The sequence below is a fragment of the Mastigoproctus giganteus genome, chromosome 13 (assembly GCF_048544385.1).
Source record: "Mastigoproctus giganteus isolate SK-2022 chromosome 13, ASM4854438v1, whole genome shotgun sequence".
NCBI classification, from domain to species: domain Eukaryota; kingdom Metazoa; phylum Arthropoda; class Arachnida; order Uropygi; family Thelyphonidae; genus Mastigoproctus; species Mastigoproctus giganteus.
Genome location: NC_143587.1, coordinates 49,092,305 through 49,118,556, shown reverse-complemented (window position 1 = coordinate 49,118,556; position 26,252 = coordinate 49,092,305). Strand labels below are relative to the sequence as shown.

The following is a 26,252-nucleotide window of genomic DNA, read 5'->3' as shown; positions in this document are numbered from 1 at the left end:
CGTTTGTTGACTTCCTGGTTACAGGCACGAAAGGCATTTGCGCTTTCGCCTTCAGGTCACGCGGCAGAGCGTCCACACCGACAACAGTGGCCGTGGTTAATTGTCCATTTCGGCCGCAGCTGCACCGAGCGAAAGGGTTCACTCGCCCAGTCCATCAAGTTCGCGTAAATATTAAGTGTGGCACCAGTGCGTCCTGAAATACCCACCTCGCTCAGCCGAAATTGTCAGCGCAATCGAAAAGAATGCAGAAGTGAACGAAAAACGCTTTCCTCTTCGCCAATTTGTAATTTTAACTTTCTCCAGCAAAAGTCAAAACGAGTAAAATCGACACAAAATGGCTGCTATGATTAGTGCAGACAGAAAATAACGACTGCCATGCGGCTTCTGGTGTTAAAAATGTAAATTATTTAATGATATACTTATTAAAAAATAAATCATAATTAAAATGGAATTATTAAGGTTAAATTAATTATTATCAAGTTTTTTTACTTATAATAATAAAGTATATTTACCTGTACTAACTATTAGTCCAAAATAATAAAATAAATTCTTGTATTAGCGGAGGTGGCAGTTATTTTCCATAAAAAAATTACGATGTGGTAGCAAAAGGAACGTACACGCAGCGATTACTAAATTATGACCACCCCCATCTGTAATGGACTATGCCGTATAGCTCGAAAAGCCGAACAGCTTCGTACGCTAGAATAGTAGTAATTTGCATCTGGGCACTCAAATCAAAGTAATAAAGTAGCAGTTATGGGAAGTAGTAAAGATATCAGAGTTTCAAAAGGGCATGATTATGAGAGCTCGTAGGTTGGAAGTTTCCATATCGGAGACGGCACGTATTTTTACCCATTCGACACCAAAGAATGTTTTTTTTTTTTTTTTTGGTAGTTGTTGGCGCATCGGCTTCTGTGGCCATAATGCACCTCCCAAGGTTTTTGCAGTACTTTGATCCAAGCCCGAGGCGGGATTCGAACCCGCGACCTTTGGGTTGCCAGGCAGGCACTTTACCCACCCGGCTAGCCCAGTCGCCCAAAGAATGGTGTCGAATGGGTAAAACCACCGCCTGCCGGCAGAAATGTAAAGAATTGTGTAAAGTTCGTGATGAGCGAAGGGTGCAGCACGTTTTATGGGCTTAATGGCAGGTCACTGTGTGACAGTTGATATCGAAATATAATACGGATATTATTCTTGCATTCTCCAAATCCAATATGGGGAATACAATGACATACAATGTATTATATTCCCCATATTGTATTTGGGATATTGTTCTCAGACGTATGGGGGTTCCATAGCAGATGACCCAAGAGACTCCCTCTCCTCACCGCTGATTGTCAACGGCGGATGCTGTGGGTGTGAACAACATGCTGGTTGGACACTGGAAACAAGTGTGCTGGTCAGATTAAGCCAAATACCTGGTGCAACATGCCCAAATTGGGTGATAGGTCTCTCACCGAGATTATTTAGACATATTTTAGAAAACGATAGAATTTTCTTGGGATTCTCAGCCCATAAATACAGGAAATTTACAATAGTGACAAAATGCTTCCGTTGCTTGGGATTTGGCCACCTCACGCAGTTTTGCACCTACAAGACTGTATCTTGCGGTCATTGTGCGGCTGGGGGACATATATACTCAGATTGCCTCCATAAAGAACAACCCCCGAGATGTATAAACTGTAAGAGGAGGAACAGGGACAATGCACATTCTGTAAGGGATCCACTCTGCCCAGAATATCAGAAGGCAGCTGAACTTGCAAGACTGAAAATTGCTAATGAATAATACACAAATAAACCATCTAAATTACAATAGATCTACCAACAAATACTTTCTAAAAATAATGCGGGTAAACGCGCAACGTTCACGTTGCGTTGCAGATGAACTAAGAGCTTCATGTTTGCAGGATAAAGTGGACGTTTTGGCTATTCAGGAGCCCTACTCGATGTATAGACAAACGGATAAACTATATCACGTTGTTGGATACCCGTTAGTAGCTAGAGTCGTTGCATATGAATCCAAGCAGCCAAAAACTGCCATTGTTGTATTTAATGGAGCTCTAACTGTAACAGTCATATCTCGTTTTTGTACATCCTTTTCTACCTGCATCCATATTTCTACCCAGTTTTTAGACTTCTACATGGTTTCTTTATATTGCGCTCCAAATGATAATATCGAGGTACCAATGCATCTTTTGGAAGAAATTTTAAGCACTTTTCCTAGTGCAAATATATTGGTTTCAACTGACTCCAATGCAAAATCTCAACTTTGGTTTAGCGAAAACAACAACGCTAGAGGTTCTGTGTTTGAAGAATTTATATTGACTAACCATTGGAATGTGCATAATCTTCCAAACATGCCAACAACCTTTTGGAACGTTCACGGACGGTCTAACATAGATCTCACCCTTTCCTCTCCATGCTTGTCGCAGCATGTAAAAAACTGGATGGTCTGCCCGGATGTATGCAATAGCGATCACCGTGCTATCACTTTTGATTTAGTATTAAATGGCACGGATGGAGGTTCTTCAGGTCACCTTCAGGATTTAAACCGCTTCTCTATGAGAACCACGAACTGGAACAAATTTAAGCAAGTCTTGCAACAAGAATTTTCAGATGATAAAATTGCACAATTGAACAGTTTATCTGCAGTAGAATATGCTTACTTTGTGCAAAACACTCTTTACAGAGCTTTGACTGAATCCACTAAAAGGAAAGTTAGGAGACCTGGCTCCACCCCATGGTGGAATCCCCAGTTATCTGTTTTGAGAAGACGGGTTATAGATGCAAGGAAGAATTTCCAGAGGCACAGATACTTAACAGAAACAGACGTTAGGCGACTAAAAGAAGTCTATTGTCAATTACGTAAGGAATATTTCGAAGCTATTGCGGAAGCCAAAAGATCCTCATGGCAGACACTAGTGTCCCAGACAGGAAATTCTGACCCATGGGGATTAATATACAAAATTTGTCGTGAAAAACTTGCAACTCCTGAGATATATAGTTCTGTTTACTCTAACGGAAGTCTGACTACTGACTGGCTCTCCACGGTTGAAGCTATTATAGAGAGACTTTTCCCTGATGATCACCCAGAGCAAGACACCACCGAACAAACTCAGATAAGGTTCGTTAACGGATCTTACAGGGGATCAAATGACACGGAACTATTTAGTCTAGATGAACTTGCACTTGCAATTTCTAAAATCAATCAGTCAAAATGTCCTGGAATGGACTTAGTTGAAAATGTGGCGATCAAAAGATTTCACCAATATTTTCCACATATATTGTTGAATGTTTTCAACAAATGTCTATTAGAGGGGACTTTTCGAAATTTTTGGAAGATTGCATTAGTAAAGATGCTCAGAAAGCCTGGAAAATTGGCAACGGATCCCAAGGCATATCGCCCAATATCCCTTCTAGGAAATCTTGGAAAGCTTTATGAGAGATTATTAGCGCCTAGGATGCAGAAGGTCTTGGCTGCAAGTAATATGAGTTCTAATTCACAATTCGGCTTTAAAAAAGGCTCCTCCACTGAAGATGCCATCAGAAATTTGGTGAATCTATGCAAAACTACAGACAAAAAATACATGATGGTTGTTTTTATCGACTTTGAGGGCGCTTTCGATACACTCTGGTGGGAGAGCGCCCTCAGGTCACTTCGAGAGGCAGAATGTGATGATTTACTATATCAGGTTATGAGATCTTATTTTTCAAATAGGCAGATAAAAGTCATCTCACAACACTTGGTATTTTCAAAATTCATTTCCAGAGGATGCCCACAAAGCTCGGTCCTTGGGCCTCTCCTCTGGAATTCTGTTTTAGACCAGTGGCTACTAAAAGAAAGTCAAATTTGCAATAAAATAGCATTTGCCGACGATTTAGCGCTGTGCATACCAGGCAGGTCAAGACTTATGCTAGAAACACATGGGAAAGAAATCCTGGATGATTTGCTGGAATGGTCTAGAATAAACAAAAATTTCTGAGACGAAAACTAAAATGATGATCTTCAACAATAAATTGGATTATAACAGACCTCCTAAACTCCATATCAACAATGTCCAAATTCCTTACGTTTCTCAAAATAAATATCTTGGTCTCATAATTGATAAATTTTCTTTTATCCCCCACGTAAAGAACTTAGCTGAAAAGATTAACAAGTTTACTGCCAATGTGATTAGGCTCTCAAGAGCTGAATGGGGTATAAAGCACAAAACTTTGGCATTATATTATAAGGCTATATTTTTGCCAATTGTAGTATATGCGGCTGCCATATGGTTTCCTAGGGTTACTCACGTCACAGTGAAGGCCAAACTTTTATCATTGCAGAGAAAGATGATATTGGCAACACACAGATGCTGCAGAACGACATCAACCAATGCTTTACAAGTGATCTCAGGTTGTATTCCGATTGACCTTTATGTGGCATACCGAGGCATGATTTCTAACTTAAAGAAAGGTTTGGCAACTCAAATCCTCGACATTGCAAGTAATCCGGCCACGGACATTCGGCAGGAGAAAATTAATCTTTGGACAAAATTCACTGAGAAGTGGAAATACAGATGGCAATCCAGTGAAACAGGACTCACTACCAGGGAGTTCATTGAAGATGCAACAATTGCTGTAAATAAGAAAGTTATGGGATGGTTTTATCCTTCAATGACAACGTCGTATTTAATTACTGGACATGGTTCACTACGGGATAAATTGTGTAAATTTGGACTTGAACCTGACCCTTTGTGTTTTTGTGGGGCTGTAGAAGATTGGAAGCATGTTCTGTTTTACTGCCGGGCTTATGACGACTTCAGACAAGAACTATTTAACAGCACTCAACCTATTAGGACTGACAACCTCGATATTTTGATTCAAGATGCTAAGAACTTTGCAGCATTCCAATCCTTTTCTGACAAGGTGTTTAAAAGAAGACGCGCCTTGTTTACTAATTCTAGAAGTGGACAGTAGAGTGATGTGTTCATGAACTTATATTTCTACCTTACTAGGTCAAACAGCTGTTAACTTAGAAACTAACTGTTGTGTTCTTAAATGAGTAATAACATTCAATGTATATAATGGTATTAACTATACATATTTTTATTTTATTTCAACTTTTTTTTATTATTACTATTATTATTATTTTATTATTTTTATTTATTTATTTATTTACTTCTATTTTTTTATTATTTATTTATTTATTATTATTATTTTTTTTTTTTCCCTCGGGTTGGGCAGCCTGAGGGCTCCTGTCCTTTGGTATTGCACTCCTTCCACTGGACGACAAATTGGTGCAGCAGCACTAGATAATAGAAGCAGGCACAACTACTCAAGCCTAGAAATGGGCAGTGATTGACAGGGTGTTGATCGCTGTAGAGTGTAGACAGTTTCTCTCTCTCTCTCTCAACACAGACTTTGCAAGGTGGAGTTCGACTAAACGTCTAGGTGCCACCCAAAACAAGTACATCCGCATACATACACACATAGTATATCTTTTATTGTTTTATTGCTTGCAAGTGAAGCTGTATAATTAAAATTGTTTTGTTTTTTTTACGCAGAATGCAACGATTGTAAATAGAAAGTGTTTGTATCTGTGTATATATGTAATAAAAATGTATGAAAAAAAAAAAAATGCCCATGAACACTTTCGTGTATGGTGCAAGCAACATGAGTCCATGATCCTATCATGCATGGTGCCCACTATCCAGGCAGGTGGCGGTAGTTGCTTAATATGGGGCATGTTTGCTGTCAAGAATTGGAATCCCTGGTGTATGGACCAACGTTTCACTGGTGAGGTTTACCGGCAGCTCTTAGGAGACCATGTGCACCTTGCCATGTTGCATTTTTTTCCCGTACAGAAACGGGATCTTCCAAGACAGATAGAAAGAAAGATAATACGCGGTATCATCGGGTCGCAGTGGTTCGATAAACACAGTGAAGATATCACCAATCTTGATTGGGCACCAAATTCGCCTGACCTCAAACCAGTTGAACACCAGTGGAATGTTTTGGAACGGAAGTGAGGCGTATGGACTTGCAACCCTCACGCAGTAGCGCTGCGTTCCTATATGCCACAAGTAAGCAAAATAAAATTTGTCGCCCTAAATGTTGAATACTGATAAGCGTTAACCAATCAGAAAAAAATATCAAAAGAAATTTCGGCGCCCACTTGAACTGCCGCCCGTAAGCGACACTTACCTCACCTTCCCACTTGCGGCGGCCGTGCCCTCATGTAATCCAACAGAGTAGAAAGCCTTGCAGGAAGCACGCCTGCAGATCCCTATGGACGTCTTCAAACATCTATTGGAGTCAATGCCTAGACAAATAGCGACTGTTATCAGCAGTAGCGCTGCTAGCAGACGAAATAAAATTTGCCCCCCCTAAATGTTGAATACTAATAAATGTTAACCAATCAAAGCAATTTCAAAAAAAAATTTTGGCGCCCTCCTGAGCTGCCGTTCGTAAGCGACACTTACCTCGCTTACCCACTTGAGGGGGCCCTGGTTACCCGTGAGAACGGTGGCCCAACACGATTAGGTAGATGGTCATAATTCAACGATCACTGAGTGTAAATCACATAATGATGGCCCCCAGCAGTAAAATATTTCCTTCAAACGCTACCTACATTTAGTGTCAATTACCGATTGGTAATAGTTTATTCCAGAATTAAAAGCAATTATTCTTATTTTTTTTTCCTCTGAAGTCTTAAAAGAATTCTGCGAAAATCTGTGGGTTACGACTTCAGGAAGACTCTTGCAATCTGTTAATTCTTCATGCGGAAGTGGGACGCAGTACAATTTGCTTAATGCTCGTATCGCTGAGTATTCTGGGTACTTAAAACGAGCCAAGAAAAAATTAGGACCACAGAGCGGACATTAAGAGCACGTTCGTTTGACGTGTCTGACAGTGACAGGTATATGCGGCCTGTTTTCCTGCGTTGGGAATGTTTTAAGAAAGCCACGTCAACTCATTAAGCTACATTTACAGTCAGGCCAGCGGGAAATAAACTCGAGTGATTGAACTAGCGCTTTCGCGAGTTCCAATCGAGGAACTCACACACCAACATACAAAGTAGACGACCGCAGGTCAACATCTAGGGGGCAAATCGAGATCATAGATGTACTGATTCGATAGTATAATAGCCTCCAAAGATCCTTGTAGGGTATAACTTTCACAACGCCAAGAAACCAGGTTGATGCATGCGTGAGAAATGCACAACCCCCAAGACATTATCTCGCAGAGAACGCATATTGACCACGGTGACCAGACTGAGCCCACGATGACAAAATTTTCAGAGGTGGAAAAGGTTCCCAAAGAAGGAATACGATAAAGAACTAAAGTTAGCAGTGCAATATAAGTGGATGAAGAATTTAGGTCAGACCATAAGATCAAAAGAAAAGTAGTAAAAAGTGTTCAATAATATTAAACACTTTTTAATTACTGTTATTTCATAACTAATTAAGAATCAATAATCCATCTTCGATAGCTCATTCCTTATCCATTTACATTAATCAGGAAAGCTTATTATTTCTTTCTTACTCCAACTCTTTTATAACTTAACCGATAAACTTCGTGAAAATATTCTCTATTCAAGCTTTTTTTGTTCAGTGATCACCTACTATATTTGGTTGGATTTAAAGGTTAGCTAATATTGATCGACTGTCCTTCGAGTTGCTATTCTTGAATTTTTTGGTTTTTTTATTCTTTCATAAAGTGAATGAATATTGAATTAGCTCACTTGCTTTACATCTCGAGGGCTTTGCGAGTAGTCATTCCATCATCAGAACTTTTTGAAAAATGTATGTTCTAGTAACGGCTGGTTTTTGTCCGTTCTTATTTTATCGTGAAGACTTTGCATTATTTAAATATTCATAGAGATTCTATCACAAATGAATTACTACAGAATCACAGTTTTTCCCCATCGATTTAACGAGTGGTAACCTATACAAATACTCCTAAAAAAATAAGCGTAGGAGCAGTGGTGCTCCTAGAAATTTTGTCATATTCCACATCGATAGCATTTACAAGGGTCACCGTGTGACTTTTTTCGAAAATTGAACGTTTTTCAGATGCGTTTCTTCTGTTTTTTAGTTGGTCAGAGGCAGTGGTAGAAGTTTCCTTTCAGGGTAGTGAAAAAGAGAGGGGGAGGATTGGATGCAAAACACCCGAGCCTTGACACAGCAGAGGGTTTGCTAAACGTTTCTTAAATGGTTATATTAACAAAAGAAAAGGGTCCTAAAAGGAAACGTACAACTAGGTCCACATATACATTGCACGGTCCTACATCCGATATACTGTACACTCGTATATAAATACTTATTTCACATTTATATTAACATTACGAAATATATATCTTTACTAATATTACATAAGATTTCTAATAATCTGCAGAACTGAAAACTTGAGCAAATATTATGCAAAGTTATGATACAATAATAACGAGAAATCATACTCGAGTGAAACATTGGTATAACTTTTTTTACAATCATACCTGGTTTAGAGATTCTCAGAAGTTTATTGTCAGAAAGCTAGCCTTGTTTATTTGATCAGTTATTCTAGAATGACAGGATGAAAAAACGCAGTTCCAGAATCTGAAAAATCGTTTTTCTGTTTTTGTTAGGGCATAGCACAAGCATTTATGCATGCCTTCTACCGGAACACATCGTTATTTGTACCGAATCTGATTATCTCACAGTAGTGCACCTGAATTTCACTAATTGCCACAGCCAGCCTGCAAGCCAATATTGAGCAAACAAATCGATATTGGCTACATGGGCCACAAGACAACTGAACAAACCTGAGGTCGTATTTGACAGTCTCTTTGAAAACAAAGTCTAGTTGTGGTCGAAGAATGGAGACAATTTTTTGTTGCAATTATAAGAATTGTTCAATATAGTTGTTTGGTAGCGATTTACTTGGGGAGAAAAAGAAAATAGTTGTAATTGTGAGGAGAAAATATCTTATTATCTGCCTTTTAATATTAACCCTTCTCGTAAGATATAATTACCAAGCAGTAAACTTTTTCACCTGGACCTGTGATGGATTCGCATTCTTGCAATGAAGTCTTTTCCTGTCGAATGATGGAGCACATCCGGTCGCCACACACACAGCAGAAGGGTTGAATCTCCTTCATGTCCTCCCCATAAGTGTAGTTTTATTATTTTACTGTAGTGGTGACTTTAAATATGACTGTTGAAACCTCCAGTAGTCGATGGGTTTACTTAAAATTGCTGACAATCGAAATACCGACTGGGTTGTCATTGCTTAAAGTGTATGTATTATTAACACCTCAGTCCAATCATCCGTGACAGTATAATGATTTCGTCACTCCTTTGAAGAGGTGCGAGTTTAAACATCATCGGAGATTGGAGGAATTCTTAAAGGACTCTTCAGTCGAGGCTGTATTTAGCTGATCTTAGTTGGAGAAAGTAAGATTTTCCCAGCAATTTATTCGGAATTTTTCAGCACCACCACCAACATACAAATGGGTCCACGAACACATAATTATATGGAATGTAATACACGAAAAAGCTGTATAAACTAGTTTATTATTAATTCTTTATTACATGTTTGTTAGTTAGATCGATAATACAACAGGACCATGAAGGATTACATTTAAATGCTCTATTAGGGTTGCATGGTCTCCAAGGACTAAAATTGACCGAATTCATGTCAGATAGGTACTCTGCAGCAGAAAGGTAATGTATCTGCTTGTGAATGTATGGGTGCTTATGCCAACGAGTTGCACAAACATATTAAGACACAAAAACAACTGTTTCTCACAAGTACTGTTAAAGTAACTGTTCAACCTAACCAACATTGGTTGGCTTGTCCTGACTTTTAGTTCATATACAGGGAGTGGACAAAATAATAGAAACACCTGATATGAAATTAGTAGTTTTTGTAATGGATGTATGATGTATTTATGAACATGTTATTTAGTGATATAAAAAGATATATGAAGAAATTCACCGATCTATCTGAATTCCAAAGAGGTAAAGTTATTGATGCACGTTTAGCAGAGTATCAGCGACGAAAACTGCTCATTTTTTTGACGTATCCAGAGCAACTATTGTATATCATAAATGATGTGTGCGTTCACCGAGTATGGAAAAACAAAATCTCATAGGATGAATTGTGGCAGAGTTCACGTTTAGCGAATGTCAAAGTAAGTGCATTATCCTGACTGTCTTGTGCACCGTCAGACATGGAGGAGGAGAATCAACAATGACTTGAACAGCAATAGCTTGGCATTTTTTAGGTCCTATTTTCACTCTGAACGGGTGAATTACTGCTACTGATTACCTTGTTTATTCTGAGTGACCAGTTCATCCCATGATGCGAACATTGTGTTTCATAAACGATGCCATGTTTCAAGATGATAATGCTCCAATACACACAGCCAGATGTGTTCAATCTTGGTTTGAGGGATATGAAACTGAGGCTGAATATCTCCCTGGCCTGCACAATCACCAGACTTAAACGTTATTGAAACACTGTGAACATATTTGTAGAGGAGAGTGAGAAGCAGATTTCCTCCACCCTCATCACTGAATGAGCTTGAAAAGTTCCTCCACGAAGAACGGTCCAACTAGGCCTTTAATTCAAGTTTAGGATAATATAAGCGGTGCATAAGTCGACCTGAAAATTTTAGTTCTTCAAAAGTCCACTCGTACTGCAGAATATACGGTACTCCCTATTCGTTAGTGTGTACCTAATAAAGGGCCGCTAAGTGTATCTGCGGAATCCATTCAATGTATATTGATGAAAAACTATTTTGGTAAAAGTTACGTTAGTATTTGTAGTGGCAAATGATCCAATCGAGTTATACAATGTATTCAGGATGAGACAAAAAAAAAAAAAAAAAAAAAACCTACCCAGATGATCTATCACATCCAATTATTTGTTCAATGTTTCTATAAATTTATTCAAAGCACCCATTTTCTCAAAACTAGATGGAAGTTTGTTTCACCAATCAACTACCCGCTGAGTGAAATCAAATTTCCGCACATCTATCCCACAACCATCCCACCTCAATTTAAATTTCTGCCCCCTCATGTGTGTTATCTGAGCAGTAGTAAGAATGTCATGAGCACTGAGGTTACTCAAATTATTTAAAGCCTTAAACACTTTAATCAAGTTTGCTCGCAAGTGCATAGTTTCTAGTGGTTACAATTTGCAGAATGGAAGTCTGCTTAGGTAAGAGTACTCTTTTGTGTCCCTGACTAATCTCGTTGACCTTCTTTTCACCCTTCCAATAGATCCACATCCTTCTTAAAATGAAGCTTCTAGGCCTGGATGCAGTACCCAATATGGGGCCTGAACATTCCCCTATACAACGGGTAATCTCTGCCTTGTCCTTGCTGCTCTGTTCTTGTATATTATCAGAAGAATCCCATGAGCATTCCTAACAATTGGCTGCACTGCTCAGAGAATTTAATGCCGGACTGTGCAATTATTCTTAGCTATTTTTAGTTCTCGACTATCTTCAATATGTTGCCATTGAAAAATGGGGTGTTATTCTAGGATTACCACTATCTATCTGCGGTATCTTGCATTTGTCAATGTTTACTTCAATTTCAGAACTTCAATTGAGAAGTATTGCAGGACCATCTGAATGATGGTCCTGCAACACTTCTCAGCCCAACTGCCTAATTTTCTCGATCCTGTTGCAATATTACGCCTTGATCCCGGTTCATTAAACTTTGTTGTTTGGTTTTTATGAGCATCGGCGACTAAGGCCACGTATGTTGTCTGTAAATTAAGGATGATTTCTGTTAGGTGAACGAAAAATCCGAGTTTCCGGGAGAAAAAACATGCTGCCCTCGCCTAAGACCAACTAACTCAGCCACGTTGTGAAAAAGACCCATAAAAATTCCTCCCATCATCGACGGGATTAGAACTCAGGTCTTTCCCTCCCCCGGTGTGGGGAAGGACGGCGATCCTACCAACTGTGCTTCTCACGAGGGCATTAAACTTTGTATTATCAACTAACTTAGATATTAAACTTGATATTCCTTCTCAAACATAGCAATAAATATTGAAAACGATAAGGGGTACACCAATGAACCCTGTGAGGTTCCACTAATGGTATTAGTCCATGAAGATCAGTAGCCACTGATAACAACTCCCTGTCACCTGCCATTCAATTGTCCTTTCCTCCATAGCAGTAACTTTCTCCTAGTGCCACATTTGTGCAAGATTTATCTTAATAGATTTATTAAGGGTAAATCTTGTGACCCTTAATAAATCTATTCTATGATTGTCATTTAACTGCATTACTGTCTAGATAGTACTGCAATACTTCTTTAACCAGCGATTCCATTATTTTCCCTGGAACAGAATACAGCATTATTTAAATTGGAACAGAATGTTGTCAAATTAACAGGTATATAATTACTCACTTCGCCCTTTGATCCCCTTTGTTAATTGGAGAGATATTTACACATCTTCAGCCTGTATGTACTTCTCCTGAACTGAAAATGATCTTATAATTATGGCAAATGGTTACCACTTTTGCTGCTTCTTTTAATATACAGTAATGGACAGATTTCTTCAGCTCCAAGTGCCTTATTCACTTTTAACTTCAACAATTTCTCTTCCACTTTCTTCTCAGTTATCACAAAATCATTTAGCTCCCAGTTATAACTTGATATACCTCTAGTATTCTCATCTCTGAGACTTCTTATTCAGTTTGACAGCGACCTGTGCAGGATCAACAATAATTATGTCATTCATATCTAGTTGGACCAATGGTCCATTTCCTTCTAGTGTTATATATACAAAGAGCTCTTTGCTACTTTTCTTTGCATTCTTAACCAAAGATTTCTCATAATCTGCTTTATCTTGCCCAAGCTTTCTTCCCCCCCAATAATTTATAATCATCCCATGCAATTTTGTTCTTTTCTACTATCTTCATCAATTGATTCGCAATCCATTTAGGGCTAAACCTTTAACAATATCTCCTTTTTTGGTATAAAAAGTGTAGAAGCTTCTACGATACTTCCCTGAACACTTCCCATTTAGAATTTTCAATTGGTCATTTGGTCCCAACAGGGTTTGGTCCCATCACCATTTGGTCCCAACAGGGTTCCACATACTTTATGAAGAGAAAAGTAAGCCACAACTGCTGTAAGGAAACTTATTAACTGATATGTGTACCTACAAGTCATTAGATTTTAGGTATAAATGTGCTTCATTTGATAAATTAATGTAAATAAACTGAACAGCTCGAAACATCCAAAAACTAAATTGTTTGATGTACGTAAATTATCTAAAAATTCAGACGACTTTTTTGTTATAATTTATCCTTAATTATAACATGAACACAGCCAGTCGTTAATTGCTTCATATATAGATCTGGGGTAACACTCAGTTCGAGTCGGATTTGAAGATGCTGAAGAAGGTCTAAAAGCCCTCGTGGGTAGCACAGTTCGAAGAATCGCCGTCCTCCCCACACCGCGTGGAAAAGACCTGCGTTCGAGTCTCGTTGATGACGAGAGGAATTTTTATGGGCCTTTTTCAAAGAAACCTCCCGAGTTTCCGAGAGGTTTTTTTCTCCCGGAAACTCGGATTTTTGTCCATCAAACAGAAAATCAACTACAGAACGTATGCAAATTACAGACAGTATACACGGAGAAATGTGACCATAGTCGCCGATGCTCCTAAAACTCTACAACAACAACAACAAGGCCAAAAAAACTGTGAGAACGAAGGTAAAATTTATAAACATTAATGAAACGATGAAGGTACACCTTATTAGATGTTTGGAAGTATTTTTAAAATTATACTTCACGCTTTGAATACGTACTATACAAACACGAATTGGACAAATGTTTAATTATATTCAGTGACCTTTCTCATGTTTCTATCATCGTCAATGATGAACTTGGGTACATCGTCACGCTACGAAACCACGGTTTAAAAACATCTGCTTTATTCGCAGATGGCTAGTTTTACAAACCTTTGGTCAACTTCTTTCTTTGCAGTTATGGAAAACGTGCAACACATCTTAAATAAGGACAGGAAACTAAGCGTGACACGGTGGTTACTTAGCAAACATAAATAGTCGGAAATATGTCACCTAGTTAACAACTGAGACTTGCAACCACACTGCTTAGTACAATGTATTTAAATAATTCCATAGCTGGTAATATGAGTCTTTAAAGTGCTCATCAGAAGCAAAGTAGAAGGAAAAAAAGTACAGTTGTATAATCTCACGTATGTGAATGCAATGGAGTTCGGGGAAAGGTGAGGGGGATAGGCGAGGGAAGGAAATCCAGTGTTATTTGTTGCGTTTGTGGTTTCCGTATCACACACCTGTTTAGCTCTGGGCGATTTTCAAACTGGCATGTCAAGAAGACAGATTTAAATCTAGATAAATGACTCAACCGGTAGCCTCGGAAGTTCATTGTTTCGGTAATAAATCAAATAAGATGACTTTATTTTTGCATTTGTTTTATTTTAATTGGAAAAGATGACATGGTTGAATTTAAAAAAAAAGTTAACGCATAAGTTTCAAAGTACTCTTTTTCTTTTCTTGAAATGACTTGTATTGTTCAAATATTGTTTAAAATATTTCCAAATTTGTTATCGTCTAAGCAGGAAGTTAGTGTTTCTGCTGTTCCCTTGTAACACGATCTGCAATTGCAAGGATGCTCAAACCTCTTGAGTTTTCAGGCTGCCTTCAAGTACGTTCTTAATAGGATAGAATTTTAATCCAACTGGGAGTTCAACTGGGATTAATAATTAACCCTAATTGAAGAGACGAGTTAATTAATAACCCCAATCTCTTCAATTAATAATAGAGAGAGATGAATAGCTGAAGCCCTCGCAGGTAGCAAAGTTGGTATAATCACTGTCTCACCCCACACCGGGTGGAAAAAACCTCAGTTCGAATTCCTTCAATAATAACAAAAGGGTCTTGTGGGTCTTTTTCACAACACAGCTGAGTTAGTCGAACTCAGACCAGTCCGGAAACTCGGGTTTTTTGTCCAGAAGATCGACCAGACAATGCACGCAGTCTGTATACGGCACAATATGGCCTAAATCGCTGATGCGCCTAAAAACCCTACAGCAACCAATCAAATAGCTGAATTTAGTCTTCAAGTTCGGAAAATTCTGAAATAATTTTTTTTTGGAATTCATCGCGAAGACGGATAATTTTTCCAAGAAATTTCTCGACATTGGCATTTCTCGACAAGAGGTACTCAACAGTGTTTTCCTGTTGGTACTCTTGTCCATTTCTCTAAAACACAGAAAGTGGGTGGTAAACCTTTCTGCTGCTCCCAAAGCAACAGTTCCATTTTGAAAGCCTTTGCGACTGAATGCAAGTGCTTGATCTAGCAATCGTGGCCTTGAAGGAGCTTGTTCAAGTCATTCGTGTGACCTGTCATGGTCAACTACAACTATCCAATACCAAATTGACCCGCCTTACCATCTGACAAATCTGTCAAAAGATCTCCCTTTACGTCTAAGAACGCATTCGTTCCGAATCTGGTAAAACTTGTACTTTACAATGCCACAACTCAGCCAATAAACATCTGTATGGTAAGACAGGTCAAGGAACTCAGCTTTGGTATCAGCCAGGAACTGTTTGAAATGATAGCGCTTCATCTCCGCAAATGTGATGAGAGAGTTGCAATTCTGTTTTATTTTTCTAGAAATGAAAACAGCAAGCCCAGTGTGACAGCTACGAATTGCCAACACACTATGTGCAAAGAGTCCTGTCAATTTTTTCCAAGGAAGCCTACAATCTTCCAGTTATTTGAAAACTTCTCCGAGGTTCTGCTATGCACGATCTGAAAACTCATCATAATCATACAACAACAAAAAAAAAAAAAAAACTGTCCTATTAGGGCCACCCAAGAGCCCATGTGTATATTATGTATATTATTTGCCCATGTTTATATTATGTCTATTATGTGTATGGATCACGGGATTTGAAACCGGGCCTTTTCCACCCAGTTGTGGAGGACAATGATATAACCACTGTGTTACTTGCGCAAACGCAGACATACTTTTCATACAGAACAAAGTTTTCATGCATGCCTCTAATAAAAAATAAGCAGTTGCTCAGTATTTGTGATGTTTTTACTTTCATTGTATGCAGTCGAGCAAAGCACCAAGTTTTGATAGCACATTTTACCATGAATATGACCAAACAAGTCTTCATGTCTTTTAATGGTTGTACGGGATTACGCGATATATTCACAATTTGTAACTGCTGACATTTTTTTAGGACTTCCACGACCGTTGCGATACAAGCCTCAACAAACTCACTTGGAATGCTTCAAGAAAGCAGTCAACAGGATCTGGAGAATATTTCGAATGCGAATTAAATACGAATATGGACTTAGAATGCACGACGAGGCAGGATACAGACTAGGCAACAGGAAGTTTTTTGTACACCAGTGTGTCTGCAAGTTCTTTAATATAACCTGTTCCTTAAATCTGCAATCGTTCCAGTCTCAAAACTGACTTGTGCAATAGATAAGTAGTAAAACAGTGGAACGCGAATGGCAGACTAATAAGGTCTGGCTAACGTGACACTTTCTGTTGTTCCATTGGAAAAACGGACCTGAAATTGTTCCCAGAACAATGGACGAATTGCAGATGTTTTATGGGAGCCTGATAGGAACTTCGGTAGGCCATAATTTAAGCTCTCCTGGTCTAGGAGAACAAATGCGATTGTGGACATTCAGTGTCCAATTTTCTATTTTTTAATTCTTGTGGCAACTGGATATTATTAAAATTATTTTTAAACATATTTCTGATAATAAACAGATGAGAAATAAATTATATTAATAATTTAACATAACTAATACATTGAGAAATTGTTAACTTTTGGAATATTGCGAAATATTCTAAAAATAAACAAAAAGAATAACCATTCTCCGTTGCAGAATGCATAGAATTATTTTCTTATTATTATTCTACGCTTTCGAGTTCTTCTCGACCCTGAATTCAATCTCAGTATCCATTTGCAACGTTGAATGCTAAGCGGACGTATATGTAATACATTTCTCTCAAATGAAGTTTATTTTTGCTCTTTAATAATTTGACCTTCGACGAAAAATCTTTTCTTTCCGTATGTGTATGTGGTACCAGTATTCGTTAGTTACGAAGTGATAGGATAAATAGCTTTTATGAATAAAGGCGGGCTTGGTTCTTTCGAAACCATTACAAGAAGAAGACATGCTAGTATTTAATGCCCGATTAAATTTTCTATTGGCTCTAAATGCACTAAATTACATGCAATCCCTGACCCAATTGACAAATCATACAGCCAGGTTGACTGTTACCTCAGGAGAATAACATAATAATGATAATTATCATAAATAGCTGCTGTTCAGAGGTAACGCCTGCTTTTATAACACTTTGTAACAAATTTTCAAAAAGGTTCTGTTTATCTGCATTGATCTTTATGAATATAGGTATGTTGATTCGAAACGTTGTTGCAGTGGGGTTTTAAGAGCATCAGCGGCTAAGGTCATATTGCTCCATGTATACTGTCTGTAAATGAGGTGTGTTCTGTGGTTGATTTTCTGTTTGCTGGAAAACTCGAGTTTCAGGGAGAAAAACCATGCTGTCCACTCCTTTAAGGTGACTTTAATTCTGCATAGCATCAACATTTTGCCAAATGAATAACGTAAATATGCATTTATACTATGTCAAATTTATTAACGATGTCTAAATTATGTACACTATCGAGTATTAATTTTTGGTACAAGTGAAAAACAGGCTAAAAAAAATTACAAATTAAAAAGTAAAAATTCTCTTCCCTTTAATCAAAAATTTTTCCTGAAAAATATACGTGTCTCCATGTCCAGATTTTCTCTGAAGAAATCGAGGTGAGAGAGTGCATGTAATGATTGATTGACTCCTACTCCCATTATTCCGTAATTTTCAATCAACTTGTTCAAATAGTTCTTTGCAACTTTCGCTTTTAACGTTACCAAGAAAGCCATTCACTAAGAGGCAAAACGACTGTTAGCAATTTCTCTCAGCATCAGTCATTTTATCTTTCAGTTGGCCAACATATGCATACCTTGTAGATTAATAAATGTTCTACCTTTCACTTTTGCATTAGACAACTTTGGAAAAGTAGATTGTATATTCCTGAAGATGTCGCTTTGAGGATCCAATTGTTTAACAGAGTGTTTGACCGGTCCCAACTTGATATGAGTAGCGGAAGCAAGATTTTGTTTCTTAAAACCAAGGGACTATTTACTACATTGTGTGCTCCAGGCTGAAAAACAATTCTGGCAGATGTTCCCATCTGATCCACTGCCCTGCTGTTGCAGATGCAAAGAAAGCAATGGAACTTAGTGAAACTACCTTGCAAATCCAGAAGGAATTCCAGCACTTTGAAGTTCCCACCGACATCCCACAATTTCTAATGTATGACCAGCATATATTCGAAATCATATGTGTTGATCATACTTGATTTCTAATACATGTATCACATTTCTGGAAACTTCTTTAATATGAACAGAGTGCGACATAGTTTTAATTTGAACTGTTTATGAAAAAGATATCAATTTCTCTTCTGAATTGTGACTAATATCGGTTTCTTCATAAAGACCAATCAAATCAAAACAACAACAGAGATTTCAGAGACAATGTAAAACCGCTCATACGTAGCATCTTTTCGTGCAGGTTGGAAGTCTTAAAACTAGGATGCAATGGATTCCATTCTTGTTAGTGAGATGTCAGGAGTTCTCCATTACATTTGGTTTATCGCAAGTCCCTCACTGAGTCATCTTTTCCCGATTAGGGACATGCAGCACTTTATTTGAACAAGCTTCTGAGGTGTAATCCCAACCATCCTTTTCATGACATTCATCGTCCAATTCTGAAGATTCTTCTCTGGAAGGTGGATTGGGAACTGGTTTTCATTGTGTGGCACCAGATCAATAGAGAATGGATCGCTTTAATGCACTGCAGCTTTTCGATCAGCAGACTTTTTAAACTTTGGTGTATCTACCATACAAAAGTTGCAATCATTATGATGGTGTTTGTGCTCTCACCATATTGAGAAGTGTAGCAAAAGGCATACACTTCGACTACTACGAAACGATCCCTCTAATGTTGACTTTTAATTTATCTGCAACTGGCTTTCATAACTCATAGGCACGCGAAAATAGTCCCCATGTTTTATCCTCGTGAGTAGCACATGGATATAATCATTGACACCGGAAAGAATGGCCCGAATTCGAATCCCGTTAATGACACGCGGAATTTTTATCGGCTCTTTTTTTTCAAAATGTGGCTGAGTTAGTAGGGCTACCACACTTCGTTTGGTAGTCAAAGCACCCTTTAAAAAAAAAAAAAAAAACCCACCTTATATCCTTATTGGTACGCACTTATGTAAGACATATGAATGTCGCAAAAATATAAAACCTTCAATTTCCGCCAAAATATTGGCATTAGAGAACAGCCAATGACATCCTTAAATTCAGCACACAAAATATACAGTATACAGTTAAATACAAACAAACATTTTTGTTACCTAATGTAATGCCTAATGATTTCCGTCTTCCCCACACCGGGCAGGAAAATCCTGAGTTCGAGCCCCGTCGATGATGTGAGGAATTTTTATGGGCCTTTTTCATAACGTAGTTAGTCGGTCTCAATCGAGGGTAGTATGGTTTTTTGTTCCGAAAACTCGGGTTTTTCATCCAGTAAACAGAAAACCGACTTCAGAACAAACGCGATTTACAGACAATGCTCAGAAAAATGCCGAAATTTTAATATAAGATTTATTCTATTAATAGCAAAGTTTGGATGGTCGATAAATCTGTCCAATGGCCTTAGGAAAAAATTGTGGAATTTTAGAATAATTGGTTAATCGATTTCTGAGTGCAATTTACATATTTTCGAGAGTTTTCCAGCATTATTTCTGAAAAGTAATCAGCTTTGTTGATTTGTAAATTTTAAACAATAAATTTTGAAAATCTAAGATCATTAGTAAACGCTTAGTATAACTGCACATTCCTGTAAAAATCCGATATGCATTTTAAAGTTATTCTGTCCATAATAATCCAGGGTAGAATGCAGTAAGCTGGTTTACGAATAGTGCCTGTTAACAACAAAAAGAAAGAAAAGGATTACCATAAATGTTAAAACTGAACACTAAGGCACAAAAATAAAAAATGCTGGCATATTTTCCATCTCTCAGTTTAATATTCCATTTGCTATCGAAAGCTCATTTATAATAAGGAATCTAATTTGGCAGCTCTAAGTTGGTGCTATAATTGCATTGCAAAATCGGCTTACTTTTAATCATCTCTTATCTGTCGTGATTTTAAATATCTCCAAGAGATCTCCATGGATCTTCCTAATTCCTAGCTTCATCATGCGGCATTGTAATCTTACCTCTTGCGTGCGGGAATGATCAGATAATAATGTAATCATCTCTCTCTCTCTCTCTCTTTGAACTGAGCCATGGCATGCACGTGTCCTCTTCCACAGGGCATTGATCTCCTCAGCTTCAAATGTGACTGAGTTTCATTTTCCGGCTTAAGTTATTCTACTGTCTAATTCCTTCTCTTATCTAATGATTGCTTATCTACTTGATATATATGTTGCTTAGCTTTTATAGCCTGCGCATGCAGCTATGTCGTAGAAATCGCACAGTTCTTTGGAAATTAAAGAAACGATATTTTCGGAATGATTAAAATACAATACTTTTTTGATGTATCCATAATTCTGTCTACATTTAATGCATTTAGTAACAATATGGATGGTTTAGCCAAGTAATTTCTCTTGTTTACATTTTTATATATAACTAAGTCATTGAGCTATAACTTGTTCCTGTCTCTGCCCTTAGCACTCTGGTTATAATTTCTTCTTTCAGCCCACCGTGGAAGAGGACTTGGTCCGGATCGTTTTTGAACAGGAGGAAATGTTGTACTTTTAAGTATGTATTGTTGAAACGAATGCAAAGAAGGGCAACCAAATTGGTGGGGGGGGGATAAAGAGATGCTGTTACCAAGAAAGGCTTCATTTCTGTAAATTTCAGCGTCTGGAGACTAGACATCTGCGAAGTGATCCGATTGAGATGTTTAAGGCCTTTAATGGATTGAGCAGTCTCGATGCTGATGGGATTCTTCCTTTTTCTCAGACTACGGACATGAGCAGGCATAAATTCAAATTGGAGAAAGTTGGTTGCAGAATAGATGAGAAAATTTGACTTCAGTCAGCGGGTGGTTAATTGTTGGAATTGACTTTCATTTATTGTTATGGAAGTGGGCAGTTTTAATAAATTCAAGGAAGAACTAAATAAATTATTGGAGCGGATGGATGGAGGGTAATGTAGGAAGGTTTTTGATGGTTGCCCCAGATCTATTTTGTATTTTTATACAAACAAAGGCAAATCGAAAAGTCAACTTTTCCAGAGTTTTATTTTCAAAAGTTGGTGAGAGACAGAAAAGAAATTAGTTGTAATTCACAATATGCAATATATTTCTCTACATAATCACCTTGAATAGTCAAAACATTTAATTAAACTTTTGATGAGATCTTCGAAACCCTAATGAAGGTTTGGGTTATGATACTATTGTTGTACTGCTTATGTAACCTCATTATTTTTAAGAAAATGTTTTCCTGCAAGATGGCGCTGAATCAGAGCTTTACGAAGATATGTTCCATTTAGCCTGTTACAACCAATCTGCAACCAATTGTGCAAATAATAAATTGGTTGCAAAATGTACGGTGGTGCATTGTCACGCAAAATGATAACTCTATCATCAAACATTTGAATTTCTTTTTGTTTATGGCATTTTTCCACATCATGGATACTGGCCTTGATTCACTGAACAAGTTTACCCATGTCTTGTCTCCTGTAACAATTCGGTCCAAAACGAATGACCCGTCACACTTATTTGGCGTGTGTGTCTATACGATTGACCATTTTCAATACAACACTGCACATTAATATCCAAAAGTTCAAAATTGCGCTGAAAACCTTAATTTCTGATTTGTCTCCATATCCAAGTATTTTATATCAAAGGCATGCAACCTTTTCAAACCATAACCGTATTAGAAACAAGACAATAATACCTTAAAAGTGCTATCACACGTACCCTCGCTGGTAGCACAGTGGTTAGAATCACATTCCTACTGCAGTGGATAGAAAAAAAGCCTGAGTTCAAGTTCCATCAATGACGTGAGGAATTTTCATAGGCTTTTTTGTTTTTTCAAAACATGGCCGAGTTAGTCAGTCTGAGCCAAGCGTTGTATGGTTTTCCTCCCAGAAATTCAGGTTTTTCATCCAGCAAAACGGCCGAAGCAGTTACAGACACAATATACTGACGACTAATGCTCTTAGTTACTTTGGGCTTAACGCATACTCAATATAACTTGGCAGAAGCGCAGTAATAGTAGTTGCAGTGTTAGTGGAAACTGCATGTGGTGTAACTTTGAGTTATCAATATTTATGTTTATGGCGGAATTCTCTGCCCCTTCCAAATACATCGCTTGTATAGTTAAGGTTAGGATCATATTTCACAATAATATTATAAAAATGACTGAATACGGCGCACCATTCCACAAATTGTTCTTACGTCGAGAAATTTTTTGAGTTCCGGGAAAGGATCCATATATCAAATAATGAAAATATTATTACTCTCTTACTAGCTATTTTTCTCGATTTTTTTTTCAAAGATGCAGTTCCAAGGTCACATGCCTTTATCACGCTAAACCGTTTTCCGCCTATCAACTCAACTGAAAAAACACTTCCTTGAGGAATATATGAAAGTTGTTTTTCCTTCATAGTGTCACGTATGAAGCTGTCTAAGTTACATTAGTTTGATTTGGATGCCCTCTATGCTACACATGATTGCTGCTTCCTGGAACTTTGTAAGGCCAGATTCAATCCCAAATACTTTTCAAAAAGGAGTTTTTTTCAGCATAGCAAAGAACAAACGCGAGATATAGAAGATTGAAGAGTACTAATTTTCATCCCGAGGTCTCATAGCAATGAATTTACACATCATATTTATAGGCTTTGCCATCTAAGCGTGCAAAGCAGCCTTTAATGATGCATCTTTCTTTTTGCTGAAGTCCATCATCGAACATCCATTCTTCAGTGATCGACTTCAGCTAAAAGACACTAAGGTGATACATGTATGGAGATTCACTTTCATGGGCAAGTCTTGAATGCAAGACTTGCCCATGACTTGCCCATTAGTGTCTTTTCGCTAAAGTCGATCAGACTCTACACTCTACACCCTGATCGACTTCAGCGAAAAGACTTGCGTTCAAGACTTGCCCATGAAAGTGAACCTCCATACGTGTATCACCTTATTACTATTAAATCACTTTTATAATAGCAAAGATTCAATTTTAATCGAGTTGATATTTCTACATTGGGACAATAAAAAAAATAGTAATTACCACAATTTAAGAGAAAATTCACTGTAACAAATATATAAGTAACTTAAAGAACACTGTAACTGTAACTCAATAACGAAAACAATTAAAAAAGTTTCGCCTTATCCAAACGATTTCAACTTAGGCCACTCGCAAGGGTTTCTAGAATATACCAAACTGAGCCAAGTCAAGTTCGAATCTGAGCATAGAAGATTGGTGATCATAACCCCTAAGCTAACTGCGAGGGCGTTATATAAAATATATGCTTTCTTAAGTTTATTTCATTTAAAACGTGATGCGGATGATTATAAATAATAAAAATTTAGCTAAAAATTGTCGAGAGAGAAAGGACGGAGTAAAAGGGGAAAAGGAGAAATAGTGAGGAGGACAAAAGAGAAAATGAAGGAAGAATGCAGGAAAGAATAAAAAGGAAAGAGAACAGTGGTGAAAAAAAAAAAAAAAAAAGACAGAAAGGGCCAACGACAGATAAAGATTAAAAAGATATTTATCACATCCCCGGAATAGCTTTCGAGTTTCTTTTATCTCAATGCTAAGGTGACATTAGAACTAGCCATCGTAAGCTTCCCGAGGAAAATAACAACCGATAATCAGTCAGGAGTTATTAAGGTGCGCTCAATAGAGCTGTCAAAGCCTTTTATTCCAGAGAACAAAGAGCAACTTGTGATTGAAAAAAGAATTTAATGCTACCAAACATGAATGAATGGTGGCCAAGTCAGGTAATGTAGTCAAAATCCAAATGGATGAGCAAAAGTCCTTTACCCAAGTACCAGTTGATGATTGCACAACATACACTAAAAGAAACTCAATGTGGCGCGTAAATAAATTTGCTTTCATTGAACCGAGTCTGTTGGCCCAAACACTGTCACAGCGTAGGTCATCAACCTATCTCACTTACCTCAAGTCCTGGATCTTCCGCATTGCTTTCTTCGATGACGTAACAATTAGAATCACAGAATGTCGACATCGGTACAGTTATAGTCCCAGACCGTGTGTCGCTCACTGTAGCGGGTACGGAGTGCCATCGTCCAGAAAAGTTAACACAGCAATCGGAAAAGACGCACCTAATACGAATGAGAACACTTCTCCAGCTCAAGGCAAGTACGAACACTAATCGAGAGCGTAAGCAATGAACCAGCTTCTCTCCGAGATGTAGCGGCACATTCCTAAGACACGGGAGTTGTGAACACCCCACCGATCGGGCTGTCGTCTTCTTCCTTGACCGTGAGAAGGAGCCAATCAAAGTTTCGGGGCCGTTGGCTATCAAGGCTGCGTCCTCAGGTAGTAAGTGAAGCCTTACAATGCTCGATTCTCCTGACAGCACTAGTTCGTGGCGTGCTGGTAGAGGTGTTTGACACGCAACCACGTGCTCGCTGCTTTCTCTTATGAGGGAACACCACAGCGAAATTAATGGAATCAGAAGTGCGCCATTCAGGGGTTTACTTCTCCAACGTCAAATTAAAATTTCTAGAATTCTAAGTTCGAGTCTCCAATCGTGTGCTGCATTGCTGTTACACTTCGTCGATTTTATTAATAAAATCGCCTTACTATGCTATTACATTGGGACGTCGATTATCCGAACTAATTATTATTGACTAGTTCGAATAATCGATTTCTAACGAAGAAAATTTTAAAATTTCACTATTTTAACATCTGAAAATATTGAATCCCCTCTATAATTTTCCAATAAATGCGCTGTACACATATCAGTTTATTGGACATCATTTAAAATATTTTAGCAAGCTTACAGCTAATGAGGGGGCTGGAGCTGCTGGAGTTGAACAATGGCAGCTGTCGAAACCGAAATGTGAAGTGGTTTTACTCTCTTTAAAGACCTGTGATGTAACTGCTTTTGAAATGCTGTACAGAATTCGTGTTAGCAGTTTTTCCTATAACAGCAAAACCCATAAAAAATTATGTTATAACAACATAATTTTTTATGGGTTGTAAAAAAGTGTTTACTGTTGTTCGGAATTCTGTCTTCGTGAAACTTGTAACCAGGACGAGAAATTTTGCTTTTCTAGGAATTTGGCCTCTGTGATGGACTCAGTATCTTGACGAAGAACAGTGTCCTTTATTTTCTTGTTAGCTTCGTTTTTAAGTCTTTAAAAATATTATTTAAGTGAGGTGACGTTAAACGAGATCTCATTGTATCTTGTACAATATCCTTGTACTTTGTCTCCTTGTAGTCCATATTTCTGTTAGACTGAACCGTATCAATTCGTGTCGTCCATTCTGTCACAAAATTGTCTACAAAATATAAACGTATTATCCAGAAGCCCCAGTTAGTGATAATATTCGAATTCTATTGCCTTTAGAGTAAGTCTGTGCATCACACCGGGTGGAAAAGGCCCGGGTTCGAATCCCGTCGATGACGCGAGGAACTTTAATGGGCTTTTTTCACTCCGTGGCTGATTTATTCGGTCTCAGGAGTAGATAGTAAGGTCCCCCCCACCAGAAACTGGGGTTTTTTGTTCAGCAAAACAGACAAATCGACCATAGAACACACGCAATTAACAGACATAAGATACACAGCACGGACGGCAGATGAATTTCATTATTCGGGAGGCCAAGGTACAGTGAGATCTCGTTTAACGTCACCTCACTTAAATAATATTTTTAAAGACTTAAAATAATAGTTTGGTTGCCTTTAGAGTAAGAAATACTTTCTTGTTATCTCCGTTGACTTCGCTGGAGCGTTCGATTCGCTCTGGTGGCCGAGCGTCCTTGGCCTTCTCCGGAAAGCAAACTTACCAACAAACCTCTATAGCATCATTAAAAGCTATCTCTTCGACAGATCTGTATCTATCAACACGCCATTCCAGAAACTCACAAGGCAGATTTAAAGGGGCTATCCCCAGGGTTCTGTC

At 38.0% G+C, this 26,252-nt stretch overlaps 1 protein-coding gene across 1 annotated transcript in view; it reads right to left on the bottom strand.

The window, feature by feature from the left end:
* Nucleotides 1–24,569, bottom strand: part of sha (shavenoid) — a 71,396-nt gene extending 46,827 nt beyond the window's left edge. Inside the window, exon 1 of the mRNA XM_090388156.1 lies at nucleotides 24,281–24,569. The gene's annotated coding sequence lies outside the window, so the exon portion shown is untranslated. The remainder of the gene's footprint in view (nucleotides 1–24,280) is intronic.
* Between the last annotated feature and the right edge of the window lie 1,683 nt (nucleotides 24,570–26,252).